Here is an 18104-nt window from a genome sequence, read left to right as displayed (position 1 = left end):
ATTTGCACTTAGATTCACTCGAAAAATATAATAAATTTATGCTACGGTATTTTATTTTGTTGCTCTTGTTATATTTACATTGAGTAGCCCGTGGTACCATTGGGTGAAGTGGAACGAGATTATCCGAATAGAGATCCAATTTTCAACACTTGTAAGAAGCAGTTGAGTATCTAGTAGCCAATAATATTAATAGCTAGGAGGTGCAACTTTAACCTTTACAGCAACCTGGATTCGTTTTGACATGGACTTAGTGATGCGTGAATTCTGATCCATGAATTCTCTGGCCTCTCGGAAAAAGTTTCCTGATAACTTGTGATATCTAGCTGCCCCACTCAAGGGGCCTCAATGCGTATCAGTAAAACATTCCTCTTATCATTACACCCCACCACCTTCATTGTCAACAGCTGGCAGGATGGGTCCATGGACTCATGCTGTTTCTACCATATTCTCCACAGGAACCGGGATTCGTTGGCCAGGGAACGTTTTTGCAATTCTTTACGGTCCAGTGTTGGTGTTCCTGAGTCCAATGCCTCTTGTAAGCATCTGCTTGATATCGCAAGAATGCACGATGCTGTCACTGAAAGAGCGCTCTATTTTATGCTCTAAATTGGCCACTCAGCTTATATATCATCATTAGCATCTAAAGATGTGTGCCATATTATGTCCATACAAGATGTACTTACGGGCTGATTTGCATGTAAATAAACTAATAAATTTTCTGTTTATGTTCAGGAGAACCACATAAAGTCAGATTAGTTCATATGATATGGGGGATACAAGTACATTACCATATTCAGTATTCACTCATGTTACCCTGGCTCTTGACTACTCAGCTTAGGGTTTTATAGGTATCCTTTCTGATTACATCCTTCCATACTTGCTTGACTAGGAGGGAAAGGCGATATTAAAATCGGTGTATTAACCTTGGTTGTGTGTGCGAGGTAAGCTTAGCAGCTTTTTTTACGGAATAGAGAAGAACTCTATTCCATGGAATCCAATTCTCTTTGAAAAACGTTGAATGAAACAAAAGTTACATGAACCTTTTTTTTTTTATTTATTTGTAGTAGAGTTTTAGGAGCATCGGCAACTAAGGCTATATTGTTCCGCATACACTGTCAGTAAATTGCGTGTGTTCTGAGGTCGATTTTCTGTTTTCTGGATGAAAAACCCGAGTTTTCGGGAGAAAAACCACGGTACCCGCGCCTAAGTTCGACTAACTCAACCACGTTGTGGAAAAATTCCAATAAAAATTCCTCTCGTCATCGACAGAACTCGAACTCCGGACTTTTCCACCCGGTGAGGGGAGGACGGTGATCCCTACCAACTGTGCTACCCACGAAGGCACATGAAACTTGTGGGTGATTTGAACATACGTTGGTTTACTTACGTAACTAAGCTATGTGAGCTTTTCCGCCTCCTGTTAGGTAACGTTATTTTTTTTTACTATATTTTTGGATTGTCTTTTCTTGTTGACAGCGGTCTCATCTGCGACCGCTGTAAACAAGATATGCTGAGTGGTATTCTTTTACAGTTTGGGCACTGGCTGAGCACAGATGGATGTGCCTAAACAAATCGTCTGTTAGTAGTGTTCATGCTAGTGGTCCTAGAGATATCGCAGTGAGTTTATGTTGCACGGCCGGACTCTGAAAACCAAATATCCAGAGTTGATAACTTTTAGTTTCTGTGGTATACAGGGTGTTACCAATAAGTTGCAGTCTCTGATGGAGATCCATCTTACGAGTATTTCAATAACTCCCTGATCTTTTAGTTCCATCATTTCGCTCTCTGAGACCTCAAGGTCTGAGTTCAAGGTTACCTCTTTGGATTGAATTTAAAAATTTGTGCGGAGCTATCGTAATTAGCTGAACTGAAAATAAATATATTTAGCAGTCGTCCTGATTATTTTGGGTTGTTGCCAAAACACCCCAAAAAGCTCTTTATCATTAAGTCGGTTAATCTAAGACGAAGAGCTAAAAAGCATTGCTAGAACTCCCAGAAATGTGAAACGATAGTTCTGTAAGCTTCCGACATGTCTTCCAGCTCTATCTGGTTCTGAATGGTTGACATCTTGCCTGCTGGAAAGTACTGTTTTAGTGGATGAAAAGGGGATAAAGGGCTTTGCATCGGTCATATGATATCTAGTTGCGAGGGGAACTAATTTCCCAGTATCTACGGGTTATTGTAATGAGATCTGGGGACCAGTGAAATTCTCGGTTTTAGACTCTGTTCACTCCATTTCACCATGGAGGAGAGAACATTTTCCCATTAAAGTTACTGGCTTTATCGGGAAAATGTTTTTCTTTTTTTTTCTGTATGTATACAGAAAAGAAAGAAGAAAAAAAAAAACTTTATTTCTGCCCTAATATAGGTTTCTTTATTAAAGATTAACTAATTTTGTATTAGTAGGAATGTAATTTAAACAAGGAACGATTTTTCAGTTGAAGAAAGAGTACAAATTGCCAACAAAGTTGCTCGATCATAAAATCGCTAGGTATCTAAAGCACTTTTCAACAACTTGTTCTGATGCACACTGCGGGCTGCTCAAAGTTGCGTACAACAAGCCTATACTTATCTTAATATTATTCAGTCCGGAAATGAAAAAGAGAAAAAAAAAAAAAAAAATGGGTTGCGCGACTTTCTGATAAAACTACAGAATATTTCAGATTTACAAATCTGAAATATAGAGTTTTTATCGAGAGCCAACTCGACATTGAATTCCTGCATCGAGTTGACTCTCATCTGTAAGGTGACCTCACAGATATATCTGTAAGGTGACCTCACAGATATTTCTGAGAGTATCTGATTTAATGAGGTACCTCTACATCTCGGTCTTCAAAATTATTGTAATTATGGCCGTCGATATTACCCAACATGACTGCCTGGATGAGTTTATTTCTTCAATGACAGTACTGTTATAACTCCTATCTTGATTAATTTTTTGTAAGTTTCCAAAGATGTGCAAAAAATTAAAACGAAATATCTGTATTGCCTAAAATCCTTCACCTAAGGGTTAAATTAATTGGAGCAGGCATTTCCCTCTAATATAACCAAATTTTCAAGTAGGTTTAGAACGGAACTGAGTCTGGTAGGACTGGAAAATTGAACAATTAAAATCCAACTTCATGTTTTTCAGTGTGATCAGCCTGAAAGCAAATAATGTCTTTAATGTGCTATTGACGAAGTTCTTAACTCGGATGAAAAAATTATCGATAATTTAGCTAATTATATTTTACACGCTGATATGGAGAAGTTTTATCGTCTACTTTCTGCCAAGTAAGACGTGTATTTTATAAAGTCTTCCATGGAACAATTTAGACCCTCCATAAAAATACTCTAATTAAGCGTTGTAAAAATCTTAGACACGAAAAAGAAGCTCACTGATAAAAATAAATCCTCAAGCCAAACATTAATTAGAATATAAAAAAGAATATAGATTAAACACGTACCCTTCACGGCTGCAGCAATCAAAGACAACGAACTAATTAGCTGCGTTTTATCTTCCATTTGGGCATTATTTCTCAAGGGTAATGAAGTGGTGTAAAAATAGCTCTAATCTTGGAACACGAGGTATACGCTTCTTCTACACCGAAGAAGGCAGTAACAGAACTGTTTTATTTATTTATTTACATTAATAATAATGGCAATGCTTTTAATAGAAATTGGATAAATGCATAGTTATGACTGCTTAACCTTCAGATCTCAAATAGACTGTGTACACAAAACAAAAAAATCGTAGTTGATATGCGGCAGCATCTGTACTGTATAAAGCGGAGAAGTTGATTGTAGACAAGTTAGGCATTTAACAGCGGCAAACACATTACAGAATACGGTCGTGTGAAATGCTCTACTTGTAATCTGAGTGGACAACCTCCCGTCTTTTCCTAAATAACCAAACAAGCGGTTACACTGTTTTAACCATGCTCTTTTGGCATACGTGAAAAGAAAAAAAATTAGAGGACTCCGCTGGTATGAAGAGTCTTTTTCCTCAGAAAAACACCTTCGATGATTTTCTTAAGTAATATTTCATGTTTTTTAACAAGGTTGCGTGGTGGCCGGTTTTCTCATTTTGCAATAGAAAAATAAATAAATGTTTCTGTTTATACTCCGAGGACAACAAAACTAGATCACAATAGTTTACAAGAGAGAGAGAGAGAGAGAGAGAGAGAGAGGCTAAAAGAACATCTTCATATTTCGCGATAATACGTGCATTCAAACACGTCATGTGTGTTTATTTTCATCCGAATTATATGGCGGCCTGGCTTCTCAGGACATAATGCATCAATATATTGTATTATATTATAGGTTTAAAAGTGGATTCATGTATCTATGTCTTTAAGTACGGTATTATATAATATGGCGGGGATGCCAGTTTTATTTATTATACTAGGCGTTCCTGACAAAAACTAGCATCCCCGTCATAAAATACCGTACTTAAAGACATAGATACATGAATCCACTTATATACCTAAATACACATAAATACATAAATTGATTTATATAGTACATAGTCTAAAAGACTATGTACTAAATAGGTAAACTCCTTCATATTTAGTACACGGATCCAGTTAGGCCAGTTTAGTAGCTAATCTAGTCAATGATATTCCAATGAGTCTCAAAGACGTTCAGGAACTAAAACCCATTAGACAGGAAGCTCAAGCTCACTAAAATGCTATCAGTCCATCATTTATTAAAAAAGTGCACACTGATAAAGTCCAGCTTAACGAAGAAGAAAGAAGAATCCACGTTAGTTTGACTTAAATCAATGAAGTCCAAAGGAAGTGTTGGGTTCATCAAAGATGTGCTCTCTACGTGAGGTATATCTTGGCAGACTGTAAATACTGTTAGCTGCAAGGCCAGATAAACTAAATTAAGTCCACCCGTCATCAAGTATATATGATCACTAAACCAGAATATAATCCAAAAATACATATAGAAAGATGCTGAATAATAGACGAGGAAGGGTATAGCTTTAGTTCGCATATTGCTTTTTGAGTTCGAAAGGTACACACCTAGTTAGAGGTTTGAATTCAGTCAAGTTTAAATTTTGAATGTACATTCTCTTTCATAAGATTGAAACTCCCTATATTTGCTTTATCGTTCAGTCTAAAACTGTGAATGGGCCTTGATATTCTGGGGCAATAAACGAGGATATACCAAATAGTGATTACGGTGCAGCATATATTACATCTTGGAGAAACTTCGGTATTCATTAATGATGTTGGTTTGTTCATTCCGACGATTCGTTCTGAGGCTCCAACACCGTAGATTTTATTTTGATGGTCAGAAGTTCATTTTTAGTTCGATTTTCTCAACATAATCGGGTGTATATTTTTATCAAAATTCTGTGTGGACTCCTTCATATTGGACAGATCAATGTTTTCTTTTTACATTTATAACGTGCATTTTTTCCAGAGACTCACAGGGTAAAATGGACACTGCCGAATCAGTATAATTTGTTCAAGTCTTACTCATCTATTTTATTCTATTGCTACTACAAAAATTGTATAAAGATCTAATTTAAAAATTAATATGAAATGACAGCTAAACTAAGATCACTAAAGTAGCATCTTTGCCAAATAGTATAGCTGTGTAAATAAGAGGTGATATTCTATCATTCTAACTATTTAATATTGGGCAGTGATTCCTCATAAATTCAACCGAAAAATAATGAAAATATTTTAAAAATATTATTATAACATATTACGGAATATACACGTTTCTTATTTTTGATTTTTATTTATTTATTTTAATTTTTTTTGTGTTATATTTTCTTCTTTTATGTTTTCTTTATATTTTTATATGTATTCTTTATATTCCTTTATATTTTCTCTTCTACACTCAATGCAATAATCCTTAAGGAATATTGCATTTGTTCCTATGTTCTTGGAAGAACATAGGAAGAACAATTTCCCTATGTTCTTGGAAGAACTTTAAAAAAGCATCTAGTCGCATTTTAAATTTATTTCACAAATCAACATAATCGGGTGTATCTTTTTGTCTAAATCCTGTGTGGACTCCTTCATACTGGACAGATCAATGTTTTCTTTTTACATTTATAACGTGCATTTATTTTTTTGCGTTTTTATTTTTCTTAACCTCAACATTCTGTCTTTTTCTTCTCAGCATAGCTTCTTGAATTTCAAGTGATCTTGGGCAGAGGCAAATTTTAATTGCTTCTTGAAATTCAGCAAGAATGAACTGATTGGAAAATTATTCAATTTTTTTCAGTGGAGTTAATTTCGCTAACTCCTGTAGCTTCATCTAGGCTTACTAAAAATGAAACTTCTGGAATGCAGTCCGAATACGTTTTGCGTGGAAATATTCCTTTAGTGGAAAAGTAGACCTACCTACTATAGGTCTGTTTTTCCTATTGCCTATTGATGCATTGCCTGTTGTAGCAACTCCACCCTAAGCTTCTTCCAATAATCCTTCGAAATTATAATCTATAATATTTCTTCCTTTGTTAGCCTTCAGAGGACTAAAAATTCTTGCTCTATGGCTGCATTTTTGTAGTATCTGGGAGTAGGCAAAGGTTTATACTTTCACTTTCAACACCTCTCACTCATTTATGTGAATGCAGAGCTATCAAGAATTAAAGCAACTTTTCCAGATGGCTTACTTAGAATAAAGTACTCTTTAACCATTTAAAAATTAAAATAAACTGCATGTATGTTTGTTTGTATAAGTAACTGTTTCCCTTTTTGGGCGCCTTAGCATATAAGTATAACGCGCCTATTGTCTTTACCGTGTCCGTTTGTTTGTTCGTACGTCTGTCTGCATGTAAAATCAATCCAACAGAAGCAGTTGGCTACTCGTTGGAGGATTTTCATGAAATATTATATTTGGCCTTTTAAAAAGATTTGGACAGAATCCTCCCAAATTTCATTAAAATCGGACCAATTATTTATTTTTTTCGTCATCATGTAATAACTCGACTCCCAGTGGATGGATTTTCGTGAAATTTTATCTTTGTCTTTGTTAGAAGAATTTGTCGAACCTCTCTCCAAGTTTTATTAAAACTAGCCCAATAGAAATCCAGCTATTATTATTTCTTTTGTCCTTTTATACATATCACATAGGCTTTCCATATACTTTCCATATATTTTTATTACCCAACTTATATTGTAGCTGAAGTCCTTGCGTGGAAATATTTGTTGTCGCGCTGATGGAAGAATAAATGGACAATATGGCGGATGCCTTTGGTTGGTGCATAAAAATCATTGCTCTTTTGCATGTTTTTAAAAATAAATCATGCATTATGAATGAGCAAATCAGGTTTCTACAAAAATAAGCCATTTCAAGTTTAAGATTACAAATTACAGTAGAGCCTCGCTAATTAGAATTAGCGAAAAGTCAAAATTATAGAATATAATTTTGATTATCTGTAAATATTTCCAAGTTCATAAAAACAAACAAATTTATTCACGATCCAACAATATATACTAATTTAGATGATATTAGGGTAGAAATATGACATAAACAAGAAGAAAATTTAACAAAAATATTTATATTTAAAACAAAATGGAATACAGAGTTAAAATAAAATGCAGTATAAAATAAACAATATGTCACAAATTTAGGGTATTCTTGGAAAAGAGATGAATAAGGAACAAATTCCTGGCTAGGAATGAAATATTAATATTCATACATGGTGGTTCTGCTTTGCTTTCTAAAACAACTGTATCCAAAAGATCCCCAACAATAAGAAATAGTATGTTCCCCAGAAAGTCCCCCGAATATATCATTCGGCTTAATTCCTCCTTTAATTAAACGCCCTGACACTTTAATGAGGAAGACAGTAGGAAAGGAATACAGAGGAAAGGCTATTATTAGAATTATAAAAATTCAGTACGCAAACAAGACAGTAATGTTCAAGGCATACGAGTTCAGAGCCGTCCTTAAAGAGTACGATTAGTGAACGGAGTAAACACACCTCGTGATCCAAGGAAAACGGAACACAACAGTTCCGAAAACCATGCCTCATTTTTAAAGTACTGCAACCATTAGGCACACTGACAACGATTTTCGGTATCCGTCGCTAACTTGTTTATGTTGACTTCGAGTAGTTCAAGGGTCTGAATGACTGAAAGAGCTTGTGCTGGTACAAATCTACCCGAATCTGCCTTTCCGATTTCTAATTAGTTACAGAGAGGGAGAAGATGCCAGAGGGAGGACCTGCCACTGAACTACATCCCAAAATCGGGGCTAAACAGACGCCGAAAGACATTTTAATTGTGGCCGTGAGGTGTCTCCACTTAATCAGTTGCGACAATCTCGAATCTGAGCTTGACTGGCCATTTCAGTAGTGCGTTGTTTTGGGGGAAGACGATGTGTATATGTTTCCCTCTTCAGTACTGAATGTTCCAAGAAAAAGATTTGTTTCTTCAAGGAGGAGACATCATAAACCCATATTTCCGCGGCGTACGGTAGTGTACGGCACAGATTGACGACACCGGATGTACTTTACACATAAACAAGACGTTGCTTTGCACTCCAGAGGGCTGCTGAACTTGTGCTGTTAACTTTATTTGAATGTCATTCCGGACTCCAACCATCAGCAAGTTTTAGAAAAAAAACCCAACCAAGAGAGCACTGCTATGTGTTTTCTTGTTCTGAGAGGTAAATCAAAGCAGTCTAGAACACTTGAGATCATTAACTCAGAACCCAACAAACAATTAAAGAAAACATAGTTTGGTAGCATTTCAGGTTACGCCGACTTTCATCCTCAGGCTCATCCTTGGAATTTCATCCTCGAAACGTGGCCAAACTGCTTGAACGTATGAGCATACGTACCTGCTTATTGCAAACTGTTGTAGATTCTGAAACATTATAAATGCTGAATTCGACATTTACAGTGCCCAAAATGAGAATATTTTTCTGTTCCATATAATGTAAGTAGTTATATCCATCTACCTGCACAAAACATAACTGAAGTTTTTTTTTTTGATGATTTAATGAATTGTAAAATAATTAAATCATTAAATTGATTTAATTATTTCACAATTAATTAAATCTTGTAAGATCTTGACTGGGTACTTAGATATACTAATCTCGGTGGCCGACTATATCCTGAGGCTCTAAATATACGCATAAATCCAGCAACTGGCTTCAATAGAGCCTTTTCAGCGTGGCTCTTCCTGGACCAAATTTTGTTACCAACGCTCATTTTCTATGCCCATTACTAGCGTGCGCACAATGGCTGTTTACAAACATGACATGACACTGTTACAGCAAAAGAATCAGCATTAACACGTTGACTAAGTGGCCAGGAGGAAGTATACTGTTGCAACACTGCACCCAATTTTCCTTGGGTGACCATTTTTAACCCACAGGCAGGGCCGGTTCTAGAGTTCAGGGAACCCGATTGCGAGAATTAATGTTTCGGAAAAGCAGCAAGGAGGAATTCTCATTCAACGGATTGGGGGCTTCTCTTCGTTGGGATCTGAAAAAAAAAAAAAAAAAAAAAAAATCAGTGACGTCGTAATAATATTCCAAACATTATTATGACTGGTAATAAGAGAGGAGGAAACCGTATTATTGCTGAGGGTGACACTTAGGGACTGCCCGAGGTGCAATTCAGATCTGTGCTTATGTCTCACACTGATGACTACAGCGACAAATACGATCTCCAACCACAAAGATTCAGATGGAAAATATAGAATTGAACTATGGTGGTTGTTGAAATGGATTCTTCCTTTTCTTTCTGCTGTTCTTAAGTTCATTTTAACTCTCCGTTAGTGGGGAGGCACAAGAATAGACAGTGCCCTGGGGCAAGAAAAGCTGTCCACATATGCAGAGGGGTTACTATAAATTCTGTGAGTGACCACCATATTTCTGAACAGTCACCACGTGATCTATATAGGGCCGCCGTAGCCTAGTGGTCAGGCGCGCGGGTGCATAAGTACACGTGCCTTGAGTGACCGGGGTTCAATCCCGTGACTGAATACGGTGCTGTTTCTTGTATTCTATCTATCTTGTGAACTCCTCTGACCGTTTGGTCGTCCCGGAGTATAAACAGAAAATTTATTTATTTATTTATCTATGGTTGTTAAACCATACCATTTACCTCCTGACTCTTCACACCCGCCTCTGCTGTGGCCAAACTGGATGTTTCGCCAATGCTTCGGTGCCAATGTATTTTTACGGTAGGTTTAACCTTTGTTGTGACGTAAGAAAATTTCGTTTATCAGTCGCGGGCAGAATTCTAAGACTGAATCCGTGCCAGCGCAGCGCATTCAAAGAAATTAAACAAGTTTAGTAATGTGCCCCTTGCCGTTGCATTTCAGGCGCGTTCGATTTTTTTCTTAAATTAAATGATTTTTTCTTTTTCTTTTCCATGATTAATAGATGCGAAAAACAAATACTATACGGTTATCGTCTTATCAATTAATTACGAGAATGAATTATTAATATTAATTGATAATTAATTTATAGAACACTTAACAAAGGACTAATTGATAATTAATTACAAATTAATTATTTTATAGAACATTTAACAAATGACTGCAGTTTGACGTTCTCTGAACTTAGCCGTTCGGTTTAGTTACAACTGTTTATTTATACTTTATGCAATTCACGAACGAGATCGCGTTCACGAGTCTTGCAATAACGATATACGTAAAGTGTGTGCACGAGCTATCTAAACCATATTAAAACCACATTTAATCTCTGTATTTATTATATTTTCCCTTCAATTTGTATGGAAAAAAATATAAATACTTATTGGATTTTATTTGTCCAATTTTGATAAAATCGGGGATGGCTCGAAAAATCTTTTGCAAAAATGTAAAAAAAAATACCGAGAAACCAAAGGCGAAGCGTATATTTTTAAAAGAAAATAATAATCCAACAAATTATAGAGGATTCTGGTAAATTAAAACGCTGATATTTCTTCAACTCATGTTCTCTGTCTTTTTATAGAGACGTCAAAAGTAAATAACCTGCTTGAAAGAATTCACTTTTAAAACAGACCAATTAATTTTATCGCAGTCGTGTATAATTATATTGAGTCGTTGTACAAATTACTTAATGTACGCTGTCCTGAAGGCATTTTTAACCTGTTAATAAGATATAAAAAACCTGCACTGTTTTGCAACAAAATGATAATAAAATTTAAGGTCGACTATACCCTATCTACTAGTAATAAACCAAGCAGGATTTACGAGTGCAGAACAGAGAAAACATGTTTCTAAATGTTTTCTAATTGGAAAGTCCTACGAAGCTACTAATTGTTAAGTGGGTCAAAGAATTAAACGATGATTACAGCTACTGAACCCACCCATTAATAACAGTAACAAACATGGGTGCAGGTACTTAATGGTATATCTAAGTTTATAATTGGTAGGTACAACCGCATTTATTCCTTGAAATGGTTAAGGCCTACCCAAATCACCTTCATTATATGCACTAGCTGGAGAGAGCATTTCCTTCGAAATGTTAAATATAAATTTAACATTTCTTGTTCTTCGTTCCACGTCATGTAGATGTTGATGGGTCATCCATGCTTATTCGGGCGGAAAATAGTGTTAAGTGAGTGCCCTTAGCTGCGGGAGCGTTGTTTTTGGTGATATGCGTGCGTCTGAGGAAAGTATTCTTCCGATGTGGAAGAGAATATCCAACAGGGTACACGCGAAGCAGATGTACCCTGTTGGATATGTTACGTTCTAAATTTGCTATTGTATTCCAAGAAAATGAATCGTGTTTGTGGATGAATTTGACTTTTCTGGTTATACTCGAGACGACCACATGGGGTCAGATTTGGGCTCAGTAATGTATATCAAGTGACGTCACCGTATTCAGTAGTCGTGTGATTTTAGTCCACAAGACTGCGGGGATAACGCAACTCAAACGTGTGTTACAGTCAGGAATGTACCTGGGTTACGGGCCGCGGGATTGTAGGGGGGCCGAATTCCAATGATATATATATATATATTTTTTTTTTTTTAAATATAAAATATATATATATATATATTTTTTTTAATATAAAAAAAATGTTTGTTTCTAATTGATTAGAAACAAAAAAATCGATAAAACTTAATCGATTGTTCGCTTTAAAAATTTTGTTAAACGGAAATTTCTTTATAAAGAAATAGATAATAAAAAAATAAAGTTATAAAGAGATAAAGTGCAATAGTAACGAAATGTCAACACCTTGAAGGAATTCTCACTGGCGAAGACGAACAGCAACGACTTCGTTGCCAAAGGAATACAATTTTTGCAGAATGTTTTAAAAGGAAAAAAAATGTGGTTTTTTTAAATTATCGAATTTTATTTATTAAGAAAAAAAAAACACAGTTGTATTATATCCAAACATGACCATTTCTTTTCGGATGTTATTAACATTTCCAATTACGGTTGCATCTGGAGAGAGGAGTTTTTCAAGAATCAAAAGGATTAAAACATATTTCCGAGCAACAATTGGACAAGAAAGAATTAATGGATTGGCCATCATGTCAATAGAACAATAAATATTAAAAGATGTAATAAATAAATATACTAATAGATGTAATAAATAAATGTACTAATAGATGTAATAAACAAATGTACTACTAATAATACTATTAATAATAAATGTACTAATAAATATAACAAGACGTACTAAAAGATATAAAACAAAAGGATAAAACATCAGACGTTATAGAGAGACAAACGTATATCAAATAAATATCGTAAGGTAATGATGTGAAAACTTTTCAGTTTATAAAAGTAATGTACTACTCGTTAAAGTTAAAATAAATAATTATGATATGAATCATTTTTGAGTGTTTCCTTTATTTTTCAATTTTACGAATTCCACCTTTAAATTTTCCGAGGGGACCCCAGATGAATATTTCGCCCGGGGCCAATAGGTACGGCACTGGTTACAGTTCTCGTGCGTTTCACCATCTGGTTACGGCTGCCTTCATGTTTACGAAACTGCGCAGTTTTGTCTGCAGGCGATGAAGGTTTCGTTCGAATTTGGGCCCAGTTCTGTCGAGATAATAATAACTGTATTTTCTGTTTCTATTTATTCATTTATTTTAATGGACGGAGGCGAAAGTGGTATATACGTAGACTTCCGGTTGAGTGTCGCTGGAAGTTAGTGTCAACTAGCGTCCAAGTTATTTCTGTCAAGTGATTGGAGTGGTTGTTCCGAGTAGTTTCTGACACTGGTTTTCTAATTGCAGGTGTTGTACTTCAGATTCGACTCTGCTGTTCAGGAATTGCATTTAAAAAAGCCCATATACAAGTTTCCCTATATACTGTACATAACACGCATGTTAAATTTTCGTTGTTTTAAAAATTCGTAGGTTTCTATAGCATACGAATTTAAAAACGCTGTGTTCCATTTTGCTTTGGGAAAAAATTGAATTTAGCATCATTATATACATATATATCGGGATATTTATTTAGTGATTAACGTTTTATACGGGTTTTAACTATTATTTTAATACTTATTAGCAGCACTTAGTATCGATACAGTGTTTATGAATTTGTGGAGAGTCGCCAGTTTATATGACAAAATATTTGCGGTTATCGATATATTTAGAAAAATATTCGACATGCACTAAACTAGTTTTCCTTTATAGGTCACTGGAAATCTCTTTTTATTTGTTTCATTTAACAGCCACAGTTCCTCTCTTCGCTGATAAAAAGCACATCAAAGAGATTTCGACAAATCTATTGGATTTAGTCGATATTTCCCGACGATCTCCATAATAACCTCTTGACGCCAACGAAGAAGTTACCAGGGAAATGCATTACGCCGGTTTACCGCTATTATCATCGCTGCTGTTAAGTGACATGCAAGAGGAAAGGTAGACGGGGGAAGGGAGGAAGGCGGAGAAAGTAGAGATGAAGGGAAAGCGAGCGACGCGGCAGGCGGCTCGGCTACCCAGTGGGGGCGGGCTGATGATTGATGAAACAGGATCGTGTGGAGCATGTTTCATCAACTGCAGTGCTATGCCTGCAGGCTACGGCTCATTGAGCCCTTAATATTACACCTTTAGCGTGGGGGGGGGGAGTTGTTTTTGAAGAGAATTACAAGCCGACTTTCTACGAAGGATTAAAAAAAAAAAACATTTTGCTTTCTCCCTAATATAGGGAAATGTGTTTTATTCACAAACCGCGAGCAACCTTAAAACAAGTCCTTTGCTTCAATCATGTAATCGCCCCAAGAATTATTTAATCATTCAGTTTTAATTTTCCTTTAATAAAAATTTTACGCTGCTTAAATCCACTCCAGAGACAAGTGTTCATTCCAGATCTACCTCATCGAGGAAGGTTTAAAAAACTGCATTCTTGCAGTTTTTCTTGCAGTTTTTTAAACGGCAAAAAAAATGCAAATCGTGTTTCGTCTTCTTACTTGACTCAGCGACTTAGACCTTATTGCGCCATTGTGTGCCAAGTCTTTACAAGTGTGAGCGTGTTCACGGGCCAATTCTGTATGCTGTGTGGACTGAAAAACCCGGAATATGTCACGGGGAACCCTACTCTCTCTGCCTGAGATCGGATAACTACAACCTCAATTGAAAAGGATTTCAGAAATTCCTCCAGTCATCGACGGGATTCAGACCTCTCCTAATGACTTGACAGGTAGAAAATAGGCTTATACTACATAACTATCTTCTGGACACCGTTTTGCTGGACGATGACAACAGAAACGGATAGCCTGTTATTTATGGTTGATACATTGAGAGGATTAGCCCTCGAAAAAGTCCCTTTCAATGTATCTATATACCTATAATTAACATAATTTTATTTTATAAAATAATTTTGATATGTAAGGTTTTCCTTATGTTATATTGCATATATATTTTTTCCAGGTTGCCGTAGGCGCTACATAGGTTCTTATGTTTCTTGGGCCGTTATATCGCACCGGTTTGTTTCTCGGTATACACTATAACCTGCTAAATTTTGATTATAACTACACCATTAGACTCTACCACTATAACTAACATCTCAAATAATAAAATAATATACAGACGGATGTAATGTTTAATCATATAAGATGGCATTAATCGGATCTGTGTTGGTTTATTTATTTATTAAATTAAATTTGGTATATTTATTATATTTGGTTTATTGATTATGCATTTTACATACTTTGGATATATATATATATATTTGATAATTGAGAGCTATTAAGTGCTCGATAATTCCTATATTCTATTATATAGAATTTATAATATAATATATTTTATTATAATAGAATATATATATTCCTATATTCTATTATTCTATTATTATAAATCAACAGGGATTACCTTTATTTTAGATATAGGAAGCTTCCTTTCCAAACTTATGAACTTAGCGAACAAAGGAATGGCTATTTCCTACCAGAAACAATGCTTAAGAGATAGCAATAGCTAAGTTCATAAGTTTTTACTCATATTATCCAAATTTCAAGAATTAAACTTATGATATACCAGGATCCCTTTCTATAAGGGACGGGAAGTTACGCTCCCGGTATTATCCCACGTACATTGTTTTAAGCCTTTTCTTTACTTTTAGCTATATACTATCTAATCCTATTTTTCTTACCTCATGAACTATTAGAGTAATTCGAGGGGGATTGAGGTACTAATACTATACTTTAACCTTTCTTCCGTTCTCCTTACGTTAGCTATTGCTTCTTTTGACGTATGTATAATATTATATATAAAAAAATTTATGGATGGATATTGGTTCTCTTTGTCTTTTTCGCTCCATGCTATATAATTGCTTTTTCATGTTTTCGTTATATATTTGTTAGCTATCGGTCGGGCTAATTGTCATCTTGCCTGTAAACAACTAAATTATACACCTAACCATTAAACTTTAATATTATTTTTGGGCTACGTTATACAGGCAGATGACAACAGAAACTGATAGCTCTGTTGATTATTGGAGGGATATATTGAGAGGGTTAGCCCTTGATAACGTCCCTTTCAATGTATCCTTTTAGCCCTTGATAACGTCCCTTTCAACTACCCATAATTAACATATTGTGTTGTATTATTATTACCTTATTTTACTTATGATTTTTGCTTTACTAGGTTTGGCCTATGGGGTGGGGGGGCTGGTATTGGCTATTATAGCTTTTTGGTGCCTTGATATACGGGTAGATATTTTTTAATGGGCAGCCAGCCGGTATATATATTTCTTTATATTTATATGGTATCAGTATTATATTTTCGGACACCACATAAAAACATTCTAACATAATATACCATTAAACAGCATGTACCTTATCTATTTAGACTATAATCAAATATAATATTACGACGGTTGTAATGTTCTATCTACAATAGATGCCATTAATCCGATCTGTAATATATTGCTTAAGATATTTATTAATTGCTCCTATTATATATATATATATATATTATAGCGTGTAGGATATATATATTATAGCGTGTACGACACCTTCGGCTATAATTACTGCTTCAATGCCATGGAAGATTCCAATGTCATGGAAGACTATATAGATTTCTCGTAGAAAGTTCGCGATTAAAGCATTTGCTATTCCAGTAACGAAGAAAACCGTCTTGTTGTGCATTTAATTCTGTACACAGTCATTAAGAAGATATTCAATTAATTTGAGGTCAGCACTCTGTGTTAGTCACTGCAGTGTTCCGACGTTATTCTTTTCAAGCCATGCGTTTACAATCCTTGCTTTATAACCTGGAACCTTTATAAACTGCGTAATGCAAAAATAGCAAGGACACTCCATAAAATTGTGCAATGCATGGCAGGCAGAATTTCCCGGAACATCCACATAGGAGCAGCATTCAGAGTTCGAGTACTGTGACCAGTGGACCTGTTCCATATCATGAGAAACACCCAAGACCATAACCCTTACTCCTCCCCACAACTTCACAGTTGGGACAGCACCCTCAACTAGTAAGCGTTCTCCAGGCATCCTCCACATCCAAAAAGCGTCCATCAGACCGGAAGACCGTAGTCGCTGTACACGACCGATTTCCACTGATTCCTAGTCCATATTTAGTGTGCCTTGCACAAAGGCTACACCAATCGACGTTGAGAATTTGTTGTTGTTATCGAAGGGCAGCTCTTCAGTGAAATTCGTGGCTTTCTTCAGCACGTTGTCAATTTTTGACTTGGAAATGTTTAAATTAGGGACAATACCACGCACAGACATCCAACTATCTTTACTCTCTGAAATTTACCTCTTTTCTTTACTCTCTGCAATTTACCTCTCTTCGTGTCTTACAGTATCGGCGTACACACATGAAAGGAATCTATGCTAACCGCTGGCCATGTAGCTAAATTTTGGAACTAGGGAACAGAAATGCAGGAGTTATAAGCCGGGGATAGTGTAGTTAAAAGTGGCTCAAGATGTAAAAGGGCTATGGTTCCGTTAGACTTGAAATTTTCCTTGCGGTGTAAACAAGTGGTTGGAAAGGTACTTGATGGTCTGTCAATGATACTGGGCCTTTCTGGAGACTTCGTATAGGAGACCACATTTAGATATTGAATTCGAGTCTGGGTCCACACTTAAAGACTCAAAACTTTTAGAAAGGCTTCAAAGAAAGGTAACCAAATTGATAACGGGGTAATCGATGTTCCCCGTTATCAATAAAGAATAGCTTAGACAATGCGGAATGTATAGCTTGGCAACTGGAAGTGATGGAGGAGGAGAAGTTGATCGAGGTATATAAGGCTCTAAAAGGAAACAGTAAAGTGAGCGAAGGAAGTATACTTTCACTGGTAGAGAGGATAAGAAGCACAAAACACAAACAGAAAATTTTGGAGAGTAACAGAAAATTCTCTTGAAGTTTATTTTCGGGCAACCTGTTGTAATGAAAATTTCGGGCAAACTGGAATGAAAACTGCCTGCCACAGTGGTCTATCGTGTGGTAAAGCCGAATTGGACACCACTTTTCGGCAATGAGAAAGGCATGAGTGATTGAAAATCTTCTTTTCTTTTTTTTTTTTTTTTTTGGCAGGTGCAGAAAAATTCTTTGCATTATTTAGCCACTATAATACTAAAAGCAGACGGTATGCCGCAGGGGTTCTTAAAGTTTTTGTTCAGTCGCCTCCCTTTGAACTTTGCTCTGCCAGCCCGCCTTCCTTTCCTAATTGTAGTTTCAAAAAGTGTAAATGAAATAAATTGATTAGAA

The sequence above is a fragment of the Mastigoproctus giganteus genome, chromosome 9 (assembly GCF_048544385.1).
Source record: "Mastigoproctus giganteus isolate SK-2022 chromosome 9, ASM4854438v1, whole genome shotgun sequence".
Classification (NCBI taxonomy): Eukaryota; Metazoa; Arthropoda; class Arachnida; order Uropygi; family Thelyphonidae; genus Mastigoproctus; species Mastigoproctus giganteus.
The sequence above is the reverse complement of the archived record's forward strand: the minus strand, read 5'-3'. Positions refer to the sequence as shown.